General features: G+C 49.9%; 1 pseudogene; it reads left to right on the top strand.

Moving 5' to 3' along the window:
• The first annotated feature begins 2,247 nt into the window (after window positions 1-2,247).
• LOC116500992 lies at window positions 2,248-19,850 on the top strand (annotated as a pseudogene).
• The last annotated feature ends 1,861 nt before the right edge of the window (window positions 19,851-21,711 follow it).

The raw sequence follows: 21,711 nt of genomic DNA, 5'->3' as shown, positions 1-21,711 counted from the left end.
TTGTGCCCGGCACCGCAGCCTGTTCTGCTTCCTCCTCTTCAGGCTCTGAGAAGAGCTCCTCCTGCTCCTCAGGCATGGGTGCAGCGCGCGGGTGGCCAGGACCCCCAGGCAGGGCGGCACTGGAGGTGCTGGGCAGCTCCTCAATGTCCGAATCCTCCGCGCTGCTGGAGGAGAGCAGGCTGGTGACAGGAGTGTCCCGGGGGGAGGCAGCAGGGCTGGAGGTGGCCTCCGGGCTGTCTTCGGGCTCCCAGGTGTCTTGGGAGCCCTCGAGGTCCACTTCAGGGCCGTTGTACACGTAGAGCTGGCTGGCAGGACGCGGTTCCAGGAAGCCCAGCTCCTCGAGGAACTCCTCGCTGCACGTCTCCTCCATGATGGAGATGAGCCGCTGCACAAAGCTCACCGTGTGGCCCTGCAGCAACGGCTGCAGCTCCTGCACCAAGGCGTGCTCATCGAGCCCACAGCGGCACAGCCAAGCGACGATGTTGGCCTCCAGCATGTCCTGGTCCCACCAGGCAGCGTCGAACAGCTCCCTGGCTTGCTGGCGCACCCAGGAGCGCAGCGGACCGAGGACTTCTAGGTGTTCCCTGAAGAGGGCTGCCCATTCCTCGGGCGGGAGGCCTCTCACGGCAGGCTGGGGCATGGGCTCTGCAGCCCCCTGCTCGTCCTGGGGGCTGTCGTCTTGCGCCTCTGCATCGGGGGCCAGCTGCACCTCCAGGAAGTCGTCTTCCGCCCAGATGGAGTAGCGGATGGAGGTGATGTGCTGCCTGCAGAGGGGGCAGGTGCTGCTTCTCTTGGCCCAGCGCATGATGCACCCGAAGCAGAAGTGGTGCACACAGGGGAGGACGTAGCTGGGCTCCTTGGGGACCCCCTGGCACACAGGGCAAGTGATGTCCTGGGCCTCACTTGCCATGGTGTCGGCTCGCTGCAGCGGGCTGGGGAGAGCTGCAGATGGGGAGCTGCTTCCCCTGGCTGGCACCGCTGCGACAGCTGATGTGCGCTGCAAGAAGGAGAGAGGTCAGGGTCAGTGGCTGAGCCAGGGCAGGCAGCGGCAGTGCCCCGGCCCCTCAGCAGGACAAAACCCCAAGCCGAGCCCCGGGGCACGTGTCCCCGCACAGCTCACCTGCACTGCTGCGAGCACTCCCTCCACAGCCCCGGCTGCCTGAGCCAGGCAGGGCCGGGGAAACGCAGGCACTGGCTGCGGGGACGGGCACCGAGAGCAGTTGCCGACGGCCCCACAGCACAGCTCCAACAAATCTCCCAAGAGATCCTTGCTCGGCACTCCAAGCCTCGCACACACGCTCAGCGGGAGTCCAGGCACGAGCCAGGCTGGGCCAGGCTCTGCCGGCGCCCCAAGATAAGCAGCGAGGGCCGTGAAGTCACAGCCCATTGCTGGCTGACCTCACAGCCCATCGCTGGGTGACCTCAGAGCCCAGCGCTCTGGGTGACCCCCAAAAACCAAAGCACGTGTCTGAAAGCACTTGCCAGACATTTGGTGAACCCCGGCAACTTGGCTGCCATGACCACTTCACTGGGAGGCCTGTTTCAGTGGCCAAGCCCCGTGTTGGTGTACAATCTTCTCCTCGCCTGCAGCCAGACCCTCCACTGTCCCATCTCCTTGCCATTCCCTCGAGTTTTGTCAGTGGCCCCAGAGAGCAGAGCTCAGCGCCAGCCCCTCTGCTGCCCTGGTGAGGAAGCTGCTGGCCGCCATGAGGCCTCCCCTCAGTCTCGTGCAGGCTGAACAAACACGCGGACCTCATGTGCTCCTCATCCATCTTACTCTCCCGATCCTTCACCACTTCGAAGCCCTCCTTTGGACACTCTCCAATAACCTGATGTCCTTCTGTTAGTGTGCTGCCCAAAAGTGCACCCAGGACAGGACTCGAGGCGCTGCTGAAAGAGCGCAGAGCAGAGCACAGCAATCCCTGCCCCCGCCCAGCTGGCGATGCCGTGCTGGAGGCAGCCCAGGATGCTGTTGCCCCTCCTGGCTGCCAGGGCCCCTGCTTGAATCCCGTTCAACTTGCCATCGACCAAAACGCCCAGATCCCTCTCTGCAGGGCTGCGCTCCAGCCTCTCGTCCCCCCGACTGTCCATACAGCCAGGGTTGCCCCTTGCCAGGCGTGGAATCCCTCACTCGCTCTTGCTAAACCTCATATGCTTGGGGATTGCCCAGCTCTCTGCTTTGTCAAGGTCTCTCTGCAAAGCCTTCCTCCCCTCGATGGAGTCAGCCACTCCTTCCTGTTTAGCATCATGCCTAAACGGACTCCATATGCCCTCAAGTCCTACATGCGAGTCAGTCGGGACAACGCTGAAGAGAACAGGCCCTAAAATGGAGGCCTGCACAAGCCCCTATGACTGGCCACCAGCCTGATGCAACCCCATTTACAAGAACCCTTGGAGCGCGACCCGTCAGCCCCTTGTTCACCCATCGCATTATGCATTGCTCTAGCTGTGTGCTGCCCAATTTGTCCAGAAGGAGACAGTGAGAAACAGTCTTGAAGCTGTGCTGAAAGCCAAACAGGTGCCATCAGCTGGCTTCCCTTGGGCAACCAGATGGTTGGCCACTTCATCAAAAGAAATCAATGGGGGTGGGCAAGTGATGGGGAGGGGACATCGATAGGCCAGCTGACCTAAACCAACCAAAGGGACATTCCAGAGCACCTGATGCCACACTCAGCAATAAACAGGGGGGCTCCCGTGGGGCAGGGGGCTGTTCCTCCTCAACAACCACTACATGTTTTGATGCCCTGCTTCCCAGGACATGGCTGAACATCGCTCGTTGATGGGAAGTAGAGAATATTTCCTTTTCCTTCTCTCTGCGCTTCCCCGCAGCCTTATTGTTTCTTTTGTTTCTTTTTCTCCCCATTCCCCTGCCCTTTAATTCAACCATTCTCATCTCCAGCCTCTTTGTGCTGTATTTTCTCTCCCAATTTAATAATAGCCACTCTTCTGGGTTCGCAATAAGTGAACTAATTTTAATTCCTACCTCGCTTTTTTAATTATTTTAAAACAGCATCAGCAAGGTCTGTGCGACACCAGAACACCCTTATATAACACCCAAAGAATTGCCATCTCCCTTTGGTGATTTGTACCACCGTGCCTGCTGTTTGTCATCATCGCACCATGCCCTGCTGAGATAGCTTGGCTTTGTCTTGCTGCCCTCCTTGTAGTTACGAGAAGGCTGCCCTGAGGCTCCTCTGCAGTCTGACCACACATCTTTGCCTCAGCCCCTCCTCACTGAGCAAGGGCCCCAACCCCTGAGCATTGTGAAATTGCCTACAATGCATTTCTAAGGATCTCCCTAATGGGTTTTTGAAGACAAGATTGAAATTCTTCCTCCGTGGAAAGGAACCCATGATGGAGCAAAACACAAGTTTTCATACAAGCATGTTGGACGTGCTTATGGTTTATCTCATTTCTGTGTCTCAGAGAATTGCTTGTTCGGCTAACAATTTGACCTCTTTGAAAGCGTTTGTCCTGACCGTCTCTCAGTTGTTTGCCAATGTCTCCTGCTGGCCACTGGCTGCCGCTGTTTGTCTAGGTAAAGAACAGCTTGTTGCACACGCACCGTCAGTTTTAAGCGGCTCTGGCAAAGACGTGCATGCCTGATGTAGCTTTGCATATTTAAGAAGAGATAAAAGTGTAGCTTCCACTCAAGTGAAAAATCTCATCTGCACACAGCCTTTCCTATGTGAGTTCAGAACCTCTCACCAAGGAGGGCCGAGATGCTGAAATTGTGTGACTTTCTCCGTTTCCTCATGGCAACATTTAGCCATGATGCTAACTAAAATACAAAATGTGAAATCTTGGATAATTAGGGACTCCGCCTGCGGCATATCACAACAGTGATATGCCGCAGGTCAACTGCATGAAGTTTAACAAGGCCAAGTGCCGGGTCCTGCACCTGGGGCGCAATAACCCCAAGCAAAGCTACAGGCTGGGAGACGAATGGTTGGAAAGCTGCCAGGCAGAGAAGGACCTGGGAGTGATGGTGGACAGTCGGCTGAATATGAGCCAGCAGTGTGCTCAGGTGGCCAAGAAGGCCAACGGCATCCTGGCTTGTATCAGGAACAGTGTGGCCAGCAGGGCTAGGGAGGTGATCGTCCCCCTGTACTCAGCTCTGGTGAGGCCGCACCTTGAGTACTGTGTTCAGTTTTGAGCCCCTCGCTACAAGAAGGACATCGAGGTGCTTGAGCGGGTGCAGAGAAGGGCGACGAAGCTGGTGAGGGGCCTGGAGAACAAGTCCTACGAGGAGCGGCTGAGGGAGCTGGGCTTGTTCAGCCTGGAGAAGAGGAGGCTCAGGGGCGACCTTATCGCTCTTTTTAGGTACCTCAAGGGAGGCTGTAGCGAGGTGGGGGTTGATCTGTTCTCCCACGTGCCTGGTGACAGGACGAGGGGGAATGGGTTTAAGTTGAGCCAGGGGAGTTTTAGGCTAGATGTTAGGAAGAACTTCTTCACTGAAAGGGTTGCGAGGCGTTGGAACAGGCTGCCCAGGGAAGTGGTGGAGTCACCATCCTTGGAAGTCTTCAAAAGACGTTTAGATGTAGAGCTTAGGGATATGGTTTAGTGGAGGGCTGTTAGCGTTAGGTTGGAGGTTGGACTCGATGACCTTGAGGTCTCTTCCAACCTAGAAAATTCTGTGATTCTGTGATTCTGTGAGTGTCATGGTCAGATGTGTCTCGGTGAGACAACCTGAAAGCCTCATGCTTGAATGTAGTGCGTGTTCTTGCAGCAGGGACACCTTGCCGAGGACTGCGTGACAGAGCTTTCCGTGTTTCACAACCAGAGCAGGGAGAGTATATCGGAATTAATATCAGAGGTAAGAAATACATGTTGTTACTTTGTTGTAATTAAGCATGCTGATACAGTAAGTAACCTTAGCGTATTGGCAGCCTCATGGTCCCTTATTCTCAGGTGTGAGTTTTGCTGTGTTTTTCCAACCTACGGAATCCCCACAGAATTTCAGATCTGTCAGTACAGCTCTGAAGCTCAAATTTGCCTTTTCTTTTTCCTCCTTTCATTGTGTTTCCTAAACTTTATTGATATTTTCTACCATGCTGATATCCTTATGAATTTCTGAAAGGCAAAATAGACTCGCCCTAAAGATGTCTGGATGAACAACAGATTTCATGCACTGGCTGAACTCCGTGCTTTGAAATGTTCTGATAGCGGAGGGAAAACTTTCAGTGCATCGCTCAGCCAGGCTATAAAATAAGCGTGGGGGAATTACTTTTCACAAACTTTGAAAGAAGTGAATCAGTTCCTGTCCCATTGGAATATAAATGACAAAAGCTGAGCTGACTAGCTGTAGAGGAATTGTACCAATGTGTTAGTGGTGATATTCTAACCTGGTAGAAGAGACTTACAAGATGAGGTGGACTCCGGCCTTAATGTGAAGCTGAAAATTGTCCTTTGAAATTTATTTTTTTTTTATTCTACTGTATAGAATGAAGACTTGGGATCAAATCTTTCACATAACTGTAGCAGAAACAGACTTTTAAAGTATGTGTTCTACTTAAATGGATAAATTTTGGAGTAAACATTGTTGTTTGTTTGCTTGTTTTTGTTTGTTTGTTTGTTTTTCAGTTACAGGAAATACAGGAAATAATCTGAATAATCTGCTCACAGGAGGAAACAGCTTGTCCAATTAAGTTTTGGCATTTACACCGGCCTTTACTAGGGGACTTCTATTGCCTTATAACTTATTCAGGCTAATGGTATTATGCTGCAAACCTGGCAAGCATTTTTCTTGCAGTCCTCATAGCAGTTGTGATACTGAAAATCACACCAAATGTTGATTAAAAAAATTTTTCTTGTTGTACTCCCAGTCAACTTGCTAGCAGGCAGCCTGGGAAGAGGAAAGAACTCGACTCCGTGTATGCACTACGCAGAAACAACTAAAACATTGGTCTGTTATCAGCACTACTTCCATTAAAAATCTAAACATAGCACCACATGAGCTACTATGGACAAAATTAAATCTATCACAACCAATCCAGCACATACAGGAACAATGGTGGTCTGTCAAACCTTCCTGGCCCTGAGTTGACCATGAGGGTAATGATTTAAAAAAGTAGGTGATGAGGTGATTCCTGCACCTGTTTGAGCCTCTGGTGTGGGTATAATAAGGGATTGTCCCCAGAATTAGCGATGACAGTGAAAGGTGAATTAACAAAATATTTGGTGGAGAGGGAAACTGTTAAAAAAATCCATTCCCCTTTTAATTCTCCAGTATGGCCAGTTACAAGTGTTAAGGACATGATGGCTTACAGTAAACTACAGAAAGTTGAATGCAGCTACTAAACCATTGACTGTCACAGCACCCAGTCTGTCTGACATACCTAATCTGCTTAATACAGCAGGATTTCAAGGATGGCTGTCGTTGGTGTTCGAGATATCTTTTGGTCACATTACCATGGCAGGGACAAGACAAATTTGCTTTTACTTTGGAAGTAATAGAGCATTTTTTTGCTCATTTACCCCAGAGGTTTAAGAACAGACCTGCACCAACACATGCTGAATTGGCTAAGACATTAGAAGAAGTAAGGTTACCTGCTGGAATCACATTAATTCGATAGGGAGATACTGAGTGGGGGCAGTGATGAGCAGCAAGTACAAGAAGGAATGGGCTTCCTCATAGACAGACATATGCCAGCAGTACTCGTATTTGCTACCCACTCTCACAACTGCATCTGTGGTTCAAGAATTAAATTGCCAGTGCAGGGCCCAGAGGCAGACAGGACTGTTCTTTATTGACACGAATTGTTAAAACATTTCTAACAAGGTTTAACAAGAGCAAGGGTAGAGTCCTGCACCTGGGAAGGAACAACCACATGTATCAGTACAGGCTGGGGGATGACCTGCTGGAGAGGAGCTCTGAGGAGAAGGACCTGGGGGTCCTGGTGGACGACAGGTTGACCATGAGCCAGCAGTGTGCCCTCGTGGCCAAGAGGGCCCATGGGATCATGACGTGCATTAAAAGGAGTGTGGCCAGCAGGGCAGGGGAGGTGATCCTCCCTCTCTACTCTGCCCTGGTCAGGCCTCACCTGGAGTACTGTGTCCAGTTCTGGGCTCCCCAGTACAAAAAAGACAGGGATCTCCTGGGAAGAGTCCGGCGGAGGGCAAGGAAGATGATAAAGGGCCTGGAGCATCTTCCCTATGAGGAAAGGCTGAGAGACCTGGGTCTGTTCAGCCTGGGGAAAAGAAGACTGAGGGAGGGATCCTATTTATGTTTATAACATGGCCAACCTCTCTTCAGTGGTTTGTGAGGACTGGACAAGTGGCAATGGCCACAAAATGGAGCCCAGGCAGTTCCACATGAGTATAAAAAGGACTTCTTCATGGTGCGGGTGACGGAGCACTGGGACAGGCTGCCCAGGGAGGTTGTGGAGTCTCCTTCTCTGGAGATATTCAAGGCCCATCTGGATGCCTCCCTGGGCAGCCTGCTCTGAGGAACCTGCTTTGGCAGGGGGCTTGGACCCGATGACCTCTTCAGGTCCCTTCCAACCTCTTCAATTCTGTGACTCTGTGAGAAGAAAAAGATCGGGCTACCAGGCTAGCAGGTCTGTATCTGAGATCTCAAATTGTACCTTCATCCTGATGTTGGTGATGCTCCTGCGGAGAGGTTACCAGCACCACCACCGAGGACCTTCTTTTCCATTGTCAGTTCTTATTGCAGAGATATCTGAGCCTGTTGTCCTTTACTAGAGATCTGCTCTTTCTGCAGATCTCTAGTAAAAAGATCTCTAGGGTGAGAAACTCTTTTGGTAGTTGTTCTGCTCTGGTCATCTGCCTTGGTCATCCTAGAGTTTCCAGCATTCCTTGGGTGGTTTTGTCCTTCAGCAGTGGTACACATGGACCCAGGAACTTACTTCTGTGCCACAGGAGTGGTTAGAAACGCTTGGAACGGACCAGCCCACCGTGATGACAGAGCGTATTTTCATTTGAACTCCTTTGCAAGGACTCCTTTAAGGCTGGCAGGAATCTCGTGGAGCTGTGGCAAGTCCTGTACCTGTGGAATAACAACCCCAGGCACCTGGACATGCTATGGGCACCCTGCTGGAGAGCAGCCTGGCAGAAAATGACCTGAGGTTCCTGGTGGACACCACGTTGAACATAAGCCAGCAACGTGCCCATGCAGCAAGGAAGGCTGATGGCTGGCGAAGCCCTGTGTGAAGCTGGAGAGCTGGGTCCTTTTCTGGGCTGTGGGGTTCTTGGCTGTAGCCTTAGCAGGCCTTAATCCACCGACACGTCCAGCCGTCCTGCAGTGATGTGAGAGGAAGAGTCCGGGGACTCGCTGGGCTCTGACAAGTTGTCTCTTATTGCAGAACCCCTTATCAGGGGGGTTGGTCAAGAAGCTTTATGTATCCACTTCTGTTCCCCACCACAGATTGAGAAATGGTAATTCTTAGCATGCCAAAGATTTTGAAAGTACTTAAATTATCTCATAAATGTGAAATTTATGCAGCAGTTCAGGTCACCGGATGCGAGGAGTGTCTGAGCCTGTTGCTGCCATCGGCGGGAGGCAGAGAAACTGCGTGCGTGAGGTGCGAGCAGGTGGATGACCTGGTCCGCATGGTGGCGGAGCTCAAGGAGGAGGTGGAGAGGTTGAGGGCCATCAGGGAGTGTGAGCGAGAGATAGACTTGTGCAGTAACTCCCTGCAGGGCCTCAAGGAGAGGTACCGAGGTGAGACATCCCAAATGGGGGTGGACCCCCTGCCCTGTAGCCGTCGGGCAGAGGGAGGATGGTCGGGCCCAGGAGGATGCCTAGGGCGAGGAGGTCGACTCCACGCCTCAGGACTGCCTCCACCAAGAAAGACAGGAGGGTTATTGTTGTTGGAGACTCTATTCTTAGGGGAGCAGAGGGCCCTATTTGTCGGCTTGACCCTACCCGTAGGGAAGTGTGCTGCCTCCCTGGGGCCAGGGTCAGGGCCGTTGCCAGGAAGCTTCCCAACCTGGTACGCCCCTCTGACTATTATCCTCTTTTGGTAGTCCAGGCGGGCAGTGACAACATTGAGGAGAGAAGCCTGAAGGCTATCAAACGAGACTTTAGGGGGCTGGGTCGGTTAGTGGATGGAGCGGGAGTGCAGGTGGTGTTTTCATCCATCCCTGCGGTGGCAGGGAGGGGAACAAAGAGGACAGGGAAAGCCCACCTGTTAAACACGTGGCTCCGGGGCTGGTGCCAACGCAGAAATCTTGTTTTTTTTCGATCATGGGGCACTTTACTCAGCACCTGGCCTGATGGCCTCAGACGGGTCGCTATCTTTTAGGGGAAAAAGGATCCTGGGCCAGGAGCTGGCAGGGCTCATTGAGAGGGCTTTAAACTAGGTAGGAAGGGGGATGGGGCTGAAGCAAGGATTGTTGGGGCTGTGCCAGGGGGAGCAATGGCAAGGCCGGGGGATAAGGTAATGGCCCAGCTGAAGTGCATCTACACCAATGCGCGCAGCATGGGTAACAAACAGGAGGAGCTGGAAGCCATCGTGCAGCAGGCAGGCTACGACTTGGTTGCCATCACAGAGACGTGGTAGGACCAGTCTCATGACTAGAGTGCTGCAATGCCTGGCTATAAGCTCTTCAGAAGGGACGGGCAGCACAGAAGGGGTGGTGCTGTGGCTCTCTATATTAGAGAGCCTTTCGATGTTGTAGAACTCGAGGCTGGGAATGACAAGGTCGAGTCCCTTTGGGTTAGGATCGGCAGGGACAACAAGGCTAGCGTCCTGGTCGGGGTCTGCTATAGACCGCCGAACCAGGATGAGGAGACTGATGAGGAGTTCTACAGGCAGCTGGCAGAAGTTGCGAAATCGTCAGCTCTTGTACTCGTGGGGGACTTCAACTTCCCTGACATATCCTGGAAGCACAACACAGCCCTGAGAAAGCAGTCTAGGAGGTTTCTGGAGAGCGTGGAAGATAGCTTCCTGACGCAGCTGCTTAGTGAGCCCACCAGGGGTGGTGCCCCGCTAGACCTTCTCTTCACAAACAGAGAAGGACTGGTGGAGGATGTGATTGTCGGGAGCTGTCTTGGGCAGAGTGACCACGAAATGGTGGAGTTCACTATTCTTGGCGAGGCCAGGAAGGGGACCAGTAAAACCGCTGTAGTGGACTTTCGGAGGGCTGACTTTGAGCTGCTCAGGACACTGGTTGGTGGAGTCCCTTGGGAGGCGGTTCTGAAGGGCAGAGGGGTCCAGAAAGGCTGGGCGCTCTTCAAGAGGGAAATCTTAATGGCGCAGGAACGGTCTGTTCCCACGTGCCCAAAGACGAGCTGGCAGGGAAGAAGACCAGCCTGGCTCAACAGAGAATTGTGGCTTGATCTTAGGAGAAAAAGAGGGTTTATAATGTTTGGAATAGTGGGCAGGCCACTAGGGAGGACTATAAGGATGTAGCGAGGCCGTGCAGGGACAAAATTAGGAAGGCCAAAGCTCATCTGGAGCTCAATCTGGCTACTGCCGTTAAAGATAACAAAAAACGTTTCTATAAATACATCAACACAAAAAGGAGGACTAAGGAGAATCTCCATCCTTTACTGGCTGCGGGGGGAAACTTGGTGTAGTGGGTTTACGTGGCAAGGTTTTGGTAGCAGGGGGCCATAGGGGTGGTTTCTGTGAGAAAGATCTAGAAGCTGCCCCATGTTTGGGAAGGGCCCCATTGTTTTCCAGAGCTGAGCCAGTAAGCGATGTTGTTTTGCGCCTCTGTGAGAGCATATTTAAGACAGGGAAAAAAACGCTGCGCCTCACAGCAGCTGGGAGAGCCAAGGGAGTGATAAAACAGCCTTGCAGGTGCCAAGGTCAGTGTAGAAGGAGGGGGAGAGGTGCTCCAGGCACCGGAGCAGAAGTCCCCTGCGGCCTGTGGTGAGGAGCATGGTGAAGCAGGATGTCCCCCTGCAGCCCATGGAGTACCACGGTGGAGCAGGGTCCCCCGCTGCAGCCCGTGGAGGAGACCACGGTGGAGCAGGTGGCCCTGCACCGACGGAGGCTGCTGCCTGTGGAAGACCCCTGCCGGAGCAGATTCCGGGCCAGACCTGTAGCCCGTGGAGAGGAGCCCACGCAGGAGCAGGTGACCTGGCAGGAGCTGCTGCCCGTAGGGGAGCCAGGTTGGAGCAGTTTTCTCCTGAGGGATGGACCCCGTGGTACGGACCCATATCTGGAGCAGTTCTGGAAGAGCTGCTGCCTGTGGGAAGCCCACGCCGGATCAGTTCATCAAGGACTGCATCCCGTGGGTGGGACCCCACAGCACAAGGGACGAGAGTGACCGAGAAGGAGCGGCAGAGAAGAAGCGCTGTAGACTGACCATAACCCCCATTCCCCCGTTCCCCTGCGCCGCTCGGGGGGAGGAGGTGGAAGAGGGTGGATGGGGGGAAGGTGCTTTTGGTTTCTTTCCTTTGTTTCTCACTTGTCTAGCTTGTTAGTTAATAGGCAATAAATCTTACTATCTCCTTATGCCGAGTCTGTTTTGCCCGTTACAATAATTACTGAGTGATTTTCTCATCCTTGTCTCAACCCTTGAGCCCTTTTCACATATTTTCTCCCCATTCCTCTTTGAGGAGGGGGAGTGAGGGAGCGGCTGTGGTGGAGCTCAGCTGCCCACTCGAGCGGAACCACGGCACTTAGTTACAAGAGATGAGGAAAAGGCGGAGGTGCTCAATGCCTTCTTTGCCTCAGTCTTTAGCGGCACTACCGGTTGTTCTCTGGATACCCAGTACCCTGAGCTGGTGGAAGGGGATGGGGAGCAGGATGTGGCCCTCACCATCCATGAAGAACTGGTTGGTGACCTGCTACGGCACTTGGATGTGCACAAGTCGATGGGGCCGGATGGGATCCACCCAAGGGTACTGAGAGAACTGGCAGAGGAGCTGGCCAAGCCACTGTCCATCATTTATCAGCAGTCCTGGCGATCGGGGGAGGTCCCAGTTGACTGGCGGCTAGCAAATGTGACGCCCATCTACAAGAAGGGCCGGAGGGCAGACCCGGGAAACTACAGGCCTGTCAGTTTGACCTGAGTGCCAGGGAAGCTCATGGAGCAGATCCTCCTGAGAGTCCTCACGCAGCACTTGCAGGGCAAGCAGGCGATCAGGCCCAGTCAGCATGGGTTTATGAAAGGCATGTCCTGCTTGACGAACCTGATCTCCTTCTATGACAAAGTGACGCGCTGGGTGGACGAGGGAAAGGCTGTGGATGTGGTCTACCTTGACTTCAGCAAGGCTTTTGACACCGTCTCCCACAGCATTCTCCTCAAGAAACTGGCTGCTCTTGGCTTGGACTGGCGCACAGCTTCGTTGGGTTAGAAACTGGCTGGATAGCCGGGCCCAAAGAGTCGTGGTGAATGGAGCGAAGTCCAGGTTGGAGGCCAATCACTAGTGGCGTCCCCCAGGGCGCGGTGCTGGGGCCGGTCCTCTTTAATATCTTCATCGATGATGTGGACAAGGGCATCGAGTGCACCCTCAGTAAGTTTGCAGATGACACCAAGCTATGCGCGTGTTGATCTGCTCGAGGGTAGGAAGGCTCTGCAGGAGGATCTGGATAGGCTGCAGCGATGGGCTGAGGTCAACTGCATGAAGTTCAACAAGGCCAAGTGCTGGGTCCTGCACCTGGGGCGCTTATTGCAGAGCTACAGGCTGGGAGACGAGAGGTTGGAGAGCTGCCAGGCAGAGAAGGACCTGGGAGTGATGGTGGATAGTCGGCTGAATATGAGCCAGCAGTGTGCTCAGGTGGCCAAGAAGGCCAACGGCATCCTGGCTTGTATCAGGAACAGTGTGGCCAGCAGGGCTAGGGAGGTGATCGTCCCCCTGTACTCGGCTCTGGTGAGGCCGCACCTCGAGTACTGTGTTCAGTTTTGGGCCCCTCGCTACAAGAAGGACATGGAGGTGCTCAAGCGAGTCCAGAGAAGGGCGACGAAGCTGGTGAGGGGCCTGGAGAACAAGTCCTACGAGGAGCGGCTGAGGGAGCTGGGCTTGTTCAGCCTGGAGAAGAGGAGGCTCAGGGGCGACCTTATCGCTCTCTACAGGTACCTCAAGGGAGGCTGTAGCGAGGTGGGGGTTGGCCTGTTCTCCCACGTGCCTGGTGACAGGACGAGGGAGTTTGGGCTAAAGTTGCGCCAGGGGAGTTTTAGGTTAGATGTTAGGAAGATCTTCTTTACCGAAAGGGTTGTTAGACACTGGAACAGGCTGCCCAGGTTAGTGGTGGAGTCACCAGCCCTGGAAGTCTTTAAAAGACGTTTAGATGTAGAGCTTAGGGATATGGTTTAGTGGGGACTGCTAGCGTTAGGTCAGAGGTTGGACTCGATGATCTTGAGGTCTCTTCCAACCTAGAAATTCTGTGATTCTGTGAAATTACTTGATTTTCACACAAGGTGGTGAACACTGCATATAAAGGCATGTGGACTAAAGGTTTCTCTTTTTTTCCTTAGAGTGCTCGCAGCAACGCATTTTGAGCCAACATTTGCAAGAACAGCCTTCCCGTGTTTCGATGAACCAGCTTTCAAAGCCAGATTTTCAGTTAAGATTAGGAGGGAACCAAAGCACCTTGCGCTGTCCAATATGCCCCTTGTAGGTGGATACATTCAATGTTGTGCTGTTGCTTGATGACCTGTAAAAAGGAAAGTGAAAGGAGAAGAGAATATCTAGGAAGTTGCTGTTCATGGGAATATTGACCTAAAGATTATGTCAATTCTTTTCTGAGAGTAAATGATTGCTGGTAGTGTTGATACACAGTTATGAAGGAATGCAACAGATGTTGCATCCTAGGGGTTCCTGTTCTCTGCAGTGGTTTGAGAACAATGTAATCTCGACTAACCTTTATTTTACCCATAAAATGCTTTCAGTCTTTGTCTTAGATTTTAAGAATTAATATTAAAATGTATCTGAATACAGACACAATATTATTCAGGACCATATATATATATATATATATATATATATTATTAAACAACAACAACAAAAAGGTTATTTTGGCCTTCAAAAAATGTCTGTGAAAGTGGAGTATGTGTAACACCTACAAATATGGTTTGCAGTTACAAAGATGTAGGCGATATGTAGGGTGGGTCACATGTCATACATTTGGTCTTACTCTGTGCATAAGAGATTCTTCACAAATTCTTCTGCATTATTGATTCGTGATTTGCCAGGAAACTAACCCTTATAAATGAGGGAACAACGCCTCCCCATACACCAAGTACATTTCAAAAAAATGAAGTCTTTTGGAAGTTGGTTAAAAACAAACTATCAAACAAAACAGTTCTTGCATTGAAAAGTGGATAAAATAATGAATGAATTGTGGGTGCCAGTATTAGTATTCCAATGTGGCTAAATATACTCCAAGTGTAAGTTAGTTACCTGAGGCGAATCAAAAGGGAAAACTCTAACAGGCGACTCATTTTGTCTTGAAATAGATATCTGAGAGAGCTGAGTCATTGTTTGGAGTAGTTTATTTCTCTGCATGTGTAACAAGTGATGTTTAGATTTAGACAACTTCTGATCAACTCAAGTGTGATCTTAATTAGATCGATGTGCTGGCAGACACTGAGGAAAATTAAAGCTTTTGAATGAGTATCTTTATCTAGTTTTAGCAATGCTGAAGTAACACTTACGAGTGAAACTACCTGTATGTTTCTGTTTTCTTTGTGTGGGGACGGGCTGGCACAGGGTTGACTTCTTTCCAACTTGTCTTTAAAATTGTCTTAGTGAAACTGAAAAGAAACACATTGATTTTTGGTGCCAAAGTCCTTAGAGGTACTACCGGATGATGAGCTGTGCTTGTCTTTTTTTAGATGAAGACTGTGAATATAAATTCATGGCTTGTTGAAGACCATTTTGATACCAGTGTCAAGATGAGTACCTACCTCGTGGCCTTTATTGTTTCCGATTTCAAGTCCATCAGCAAAATATCCAGTCATGGAGTTAATGTAACTATTCTGATTTTCTAAGAGCTTATTTTATAACAAAATCTATATGGAAACATATAGTGTACTTTCAAGCTAAATTGTTGGATTTATACATTGTGAAGTTTGACATGAACGAGAGGAGAGAAAAACGTTGGCTTTGTAATTGGATTATTAGTTTGCATTAAGACTAATTTTACTAATTCCAAAAGTTTTTGGTAATATGCTTTCTTTTATATACTTACGTGCATTGGTAATGTTGTTTCAAGTAAGACTGTTTGATTAAAAGGAAATTAAATATAGTTTTATTGGAGAATCAGGAATAAAACAGAACAGTGGTAGTTACACAGCTCTGGCTTGGTAGGGGACGGAAGGTATAGATGTCCTTTTACAGGCATAGTGGTTCTGGAGGATAAAGTAAAATTCTCATTTCTAATTTTGCACATATCTGTATCTGTATTTTTTAAAAGTAACTTTTGTACGAAAGCTGTTAGGTATGTGCTCTACTTTCACTTTTCATGACCACTCACGCACCTATGTTAAAGAACAAATTCTGTAAACTTTTGATGCTGGCATTTAAATACTGCCTGCTTGTTTACTGTAGATTTCTGTATACACGGTACCAGAGAAGATCCACCAAGCTGATTATGCACTGGATGCGGCAGTAAAACTTTTAGACTTTTATGAGGATTACTTCAGCATTTCATATCCCTTACCTAAACAAGGTAAGTGTTACCTAATTTAATGTATTCAAGAATAGCATTAAGAATAGAGAGTAAAATTGCATAAAATCAATGAGTTAGGTAAGACTGGGACAATTTTGGCTCCCATGTTTTTAAACTGTCTGCTTCGTGTAACTTAAGAGTATGTTGAAAAGCTTCACTGAGAACGGAAAATCCTTCTATAGAGAACTTTTTAAAGGTATGTTTTTGCTGTTACATTTAGGAGAAGCCTTAAAGAAGGTGTGATGTGGGAGCTGTTGTGAAGTGGGATGAGCAGGTGACTGGGTTCTTTACTGGGTCAAACAATCCTAGCAGTTTATTAATGCTTCCCTCCCCCCCTCCTCCTTCCTCCCCCCTCCACCAGATTTAGCAGCTATTCCTGATTTCCAGTCTGGTGCTATGGAAAACTGGGGATTGACCACATATTGGGAATCCGCATTGTTGTATGACCCTGATAAATCCTCAGCATCTTCTAGACTTTGGATTACTATGATAATAGTCCACGAACTGGCTCATCAGGTGAGATTTAGGAGCAACAATAAAGGATCAGAAGGGACCCACAAAGTGGTCACAGCTGTGTGGATGGAGAGATATTTGAGAATATAGACTGAAAAGAGCTGTTTCAGTTTGAGGGTGTTCATCCGTGAATCACGCGACTGTTCCCAATAAAGTCTCGTTGGGCTTCATAGACATGCAGGGCTGTAACCAAAATCTGTATAGTTCAGTAGCTGTAGTGCTCTGGGGACTTTGCACCATTGCTAACCCTTGAAATTATTTGCAAGCCATGAATATAGGTAAAAAAGTTAAGAATCGTTACGGGTTTATGCGTGGCTCTCCTATCAAACCTGGTTTATGTATAAAGTTTCATGGAATTGTAATGGAAACCCATGCTGTGGAGTATTACCATTAAAATAAGAAACGAAATAGAAAGAGGCCAGAGTAAGCTGCATTACTACAAAAATGTGCCTTAAACGTCAGTGACATGGAATAAATTCAATTTCATATCAGTCAGTAGCAGCTTTTGTGAAAAACCGTGTAATTAAATTAAAATTGTTGTTGCTGTTGTTTCAGTGGTTTGGCAACCTAGTTACCATGGAGTGGTAGAATGACCTGTGGTTAAACGAAGGGTTTGCAAAATTCATGGAGTTTGTGTCGGTCAACATTACCCATCCAGAACTGAAAGTTGTAAGCAGCATTTACTGTATTTTTATTTTATATTTGCATTCTAAGTCCACTAATTTGTAAGGGTGAAGGCCAAGCATGTTTGTGCTGTGAAATAGTTTTTGCTTTCCCTTTGAAAGAACTGTCTGATCTTAACTCGAAGGGTAAGAATATTGATTTTATTGTATCTAATTACTTCAAAAACTGGTGATGGAAGTTAATGATTGCAATCAAAGTATATTCTCTTTTCAAAAGCTATTTAGACTTCGGAAAGTATAAAGGCATTGCTAGTTAGTCAAGGGAGGTGATTGTCCCGCTCTACTCTGCGCTGGTGTGGCCTCACCTCGAGCACTGTGTGCAGTTCTGGGCACCGCAGTACAAAAAGGATGCAAAACTGTTGGAGAGTGTCCAGAGGAGGGCTACAAAGATGGCGAAGGGCCTAGAGGGGAAGACATATGAGGAGAGGCTGAGGGCACTGGGCCTGTTCAGCCTGGAGAAGAGGAGGCTGAGGGGGGACCTCATCGCGGTCTACAGCTTCCTCACGAGGGGGAGTGCAGAGGCAGGCACCGACCTATTCTCTGTAATCACCAGTGATAGGACCTGCAGAAATGGTGTCAAGCTGTGGCAGGAGAGGTTCAGGCTTGACAACAGGAAGAGGTTCTTCACCGAGAGGGTAGTCGCACACCTGAACAGGCTTCCCAGGGAAGTAGTCACAGCTCCAAGCCTGTCGGAGTTGAAGAAGCCATTGGACTGTGCTCTTAGTCATGTGGTCTGACTTTTTGGGTAGACCTGTGCTGTGCCAGGAGTTGGACTTGATGATCCTTATGGGTCCCTTCCAACTTGGGGTATTCTATGACTTCTATGAAATTAATTTTTTTCCCTCATGTACAGTCAGACTTAAATCCTAACTGAAGACCCCCAAATCCTCCCAGCTAGCTTTAGCACAGGTTCAATATATGAAACTTTGCAAGTATGCAAAGTTTCCTTTCCTTTCCTTTCCTTTCCTTTCCTTTCCTTTCCTTTCCTTTCCTTTCCTTTCCTTTCCTTTCCTTTCCTTTCCTTTCCTTTCCTTTCCTTTCCTTTCCTTTCCTTTACGCTCCTTTCCTTTCCTTTCCTTTCCTTTCCTTTCCTTTCCTTTCCTTTCCTTTCCTTTCCTTTCCTTTCCTTTCCTTTCCTTTCCTTTTCCTTTCCTTTCCTTTCCTTTCCTTGCCTTTCCTTTCCTTTCCTTTCCTTTCCTTTCCTTTCCTTTCCTCGCATTTCCTCGCATTTCCTCGCATTTCCTTTCCTTTCTTTCCTTTCCTTTCCTTTCCTCGCATTTCCTTTCCTCGCATTTCCTTTCCTTGCCTTGCCTTTCCTTGCCTTGCCTTTCCTTGCCTTGCCTTTCCTTTCCTTGCCTTGCTTGCCTTGCCTTGCCTTGCCTTTGCCTTGCCTTGCCTTGCCTTGCCTTGCCTTGCCTTGCCTTGCCTTGCCTTGCCGTGCCTTGCCTTGCCTTGCCTTGCCTTGCCTTGCCTTGCCTCGCATTGCCTCGCATTGCCTCGCATTGCCTCGCATTGCCTCGCATTGCCTCGCATTGCCTTGCCTTGCCGTGCCTTGCCTTGTCGTCCCCTTCCCCTTCCCTTCCCCCTTCCCCTTCCCCTTCCCCTTCCCCTTCCCCTTCCCCTTCCCCTTCCCCTTCCCCTTCCCCTTCCCCTTCCCCTTCCCCTTCCCCTTCCCCTTCCCCTTCCCCTTACCCTTCCCCTTACCCTAACACTTACCCTTACCCTTACCCTTCCCCTTCCCCTTCCCCTTACCCTTCCCCTTCCCCTTCCCCTTCCCCTTCCCCTTCCCCTTCCCCTTCCCCTTCCCCTTCCCCTTCCCCTTCCCCTTCCCCTTCCCCTTCCCTTTCCTGCTCTGTAATGAAACCGAAGATATGTTTGGCTTTCCTGATGGGATTTCAACATCATGTAGAATGGACTGAAATATGAACTAATAGGAATTCAGTAGTCACTAAGCAAAATTTGGTAGTAATAATCATTTTTGTCTCCTATTAGGAAGATTATTTCTTATCAAACTGGTTTGATGCCATGGAAGTGGATGCATTAAATTCATCACATCCTGTGTCTACTCCTGTGGAAGATCCAGCTCAAATTTTAGAAATGTTTGATGATGTTTCTTATGTGAAGGTAAAATCTGTAACTGATTTCATTCTCAGTTGTACTGATTGTACTATACATCTGCATTGTACTGATTTCAGTCAGTCCTTTATACAAAACATCCCTGAACCGTGGTGTTAATATACTTTTTAATGTTGTTTTGATCTTTATATTCTATCTCAATCGTAGTCCAAAACTCCTGCATGTAGTTCAAATTGTGGTTTCCTGTTCCATCTATAAAAAGAGGAGGTTTTTGCCCCTTCTTACCTATTGTGTATCAATTGAAACATTAAAACATTATTTTAGGTGCTTAAACCAACCAGCGTTTTTCATTGGAGCCTGCTCTATATAGTAATTGAGAAAATAATAGCATATTTTACTCAATCCAAAATATATTTAAGGAAATAAGGAAAGCCAAATTACCGTCTAAATATATATACAACCCAATTATTTCTCATCAGACAGACATACAAATTGAACTGCTGTTTAGGTTAGCCTGCTGAAAATTTTCTGAAAGAAGCATCTTGCTATCTAGGGAGTGGTTTTGTAAACATTCTGTCACACTTTTTTTCAGGGATCCTGTATATTAAATATGTTGAAGGACTACCTGACTGATGATGTTTTTAAAGCTGGACTTGTGCAGTACCTGCAGAAGTAGAGCTATCAAAACGCAAAAAAATGAAGATTTGTGGAACAGTATGACAAATGCAAGTATTTCTTATTCTCTTTTTTGTTTTTTTTTTTTTACTTTTTTTTTTTCCCCCAAATTTCATAGCTTTTTGTGAATAGTGTGTTTTTGTAGTATATTAATGAGGCCTTTGACCAATACTTATGGTAATGATATCAAAAACAGATGACCAAACTTTCTTCTACAGATCTGTCCCACAGTAGGTACCGATAAAGTGAACAACAAGGTGATGGCTTTTGCAGAAGGAACCAACAGTCATCTTCAAATGCAGTAAGCATCTAGTTTTTTACTCATCAGTATTTGAGAGTTTGGTATTATCTGAGTCCTCTCATGTTACTATACTGAGCTCTGGCATCGGTATGTGTACAGACAGAAATCCTACCTCTGTGCCTAGGGGCTGACCGGAAAACAGCACTATTTAAAGAGATGTCACTAACTATGTAAAAGTGTCCCGAAAAAGAACAGCCAGAGTTGTCATTGATATCGCATGTTCCAATCTAAACTTAACTATGCTGAGGTTACAAATTTACAGCAGTTTTATGAAGTTCTAAGCTACTAAATTCATTGTCTATGCACTCCATCTTCCTCCTCTTCTTACGTATCCAAGCTTGTCCATGATTTTTATTGCAACTTTTTCACCGGTAAGAAGATGTCGTCCAAGCTTTACCTTTACAAACCCACCTAAAAGTGCAAACACGGACATTTAAGTGCGGCGCCCAACGGGAGGGAGGGAGGGAAGGAGGGAGGGAGGGAGGGAGGGAGGCGCAGCGGGGCGGCCATGTTGGGAGGGTCGGCGCTGCTGCTCTGCACCCTGCGGGGTCTGGGGGAGGGTGGGGAAGGAGGAACATGGTGATGCTCAGGCCAGGGGGCCTGAGGAGATGGATCTGTGGGTCCTGAGCAAGTGGGCAGGCATTGCCCATCACCAGGCTGGGCAACCAGATCCAGTGGGTGGCACCCCTGGCCATGGCAGGGGGAGTGGAACTAGGTGGTCTTGAGGCCCCTTCCAACCTGAGCCACTCGACATTTCTATGACTGTAGGATTCCGCGATTCTATGAAGAAGACCAAGACACTGTCTGTGGCAGGGTCACAACTCTTTATTGGGATGACAACCACATTTGCCCTGCTAAAGGGCGCGGGGGCCTCTTGCAGGGCTGGGGAGAGTCCGGGTCGCTGTCGGCTCTCCTCTTCGGGGGGCGCCGCGGCCCCCCAGGTGAGCTGTCCCTGCCCTGGCCAGGAGGAGAGGGCCCGTGGCTTGTGCCCGGCACCGCAGCCTGTTCTGCTTCCTCCTCTTCAGGCTCTGAGAAGAGCTCCTCCTGCTCCTCAGGCATGGGTGCAGCGCGCGGGTGGCCAGGACCCCCAGGCAGGGCGGCACTGGAGGTGCTGGGCAGCTCCTCAATGTCCGAATCCTCCGCGCTGCTGGAGGAGAGCAGGCTGGTGACAGGAGTGTCCCGGGGGGAGGCAGCAGGGCTGGAGGTGGCCTCCGGGCTGTCTTCGGGCTCCCAGGTGTCTTGGGAGCCCTCGAGGTCCACTTCAGGGCCGTTGTACACGTAGAGCTGGCTGGCAGGACGCGGTTCCAGGAAGCCCAGCTCCTCGAGGAACTCCTCGCTGCACGTCTCCTCCATGATGGAGATGAGCCGCTGCACAAAGCTCACCGTGTGGCCCTGCAGCAACGGCTGCAGCTCCTGCACCAAGGCGTGCTCATCGAGCCCACAGCGGCACAGCCAAGCGACGATGTTGGCCTCCAGCATGTCTGGTCCCACCAGGCAGCGTCGAACAGCTCCCTGGCTTGCTGGCGCACCCAGGAGCGCAGCGGACCGAGGACTTCTAGGTGTTCCCTGAAGAGGGCTGCCCATTCCTCGGGCGGGAGGCCTCTCACGGCAGGCTGGGGCATGGGCTCTGCAGCCCCCTGCTCGTCCTGGGGGCTGTCGTCTTGCGCCTCTGCATCGGGGCCAGCTGCACCTCCAGGAAGTCGTCTTTCCGCCCAGATGGAGTAGCGGATGGAGGTGATGTGCTGCCTGCAGAGGGGGCAGGTGCTGCTTCTCTTGGCCCAGCGCATGATGCACCCGAAGCAGAAGTGGTGCACACAGGGGAGGACGTAGCTGGGCTCCTTGGGGACCCCCTGGCACACAGGGCAGTGATGTC

The sequence above is a fragment of the Aythya fuligula genome, chromosome Z (genome assembly GCF_009819795.1).
Source record: "Aythya fuligula isolate bAytFul2 chromosome Z, bAytFul2.pri, whole genome shotgun sequence".
Taxonomy (NCBI): Eukaryota; Metazoa; Chordata; class Aves; order Anseriformes; family Anatidae; genus Aythya; species Aythya fuligula.
Note: the sequence above shows the minus strand (reverse complement) of the source record. Positions and strands in the feature narration are given on the sequence as shown.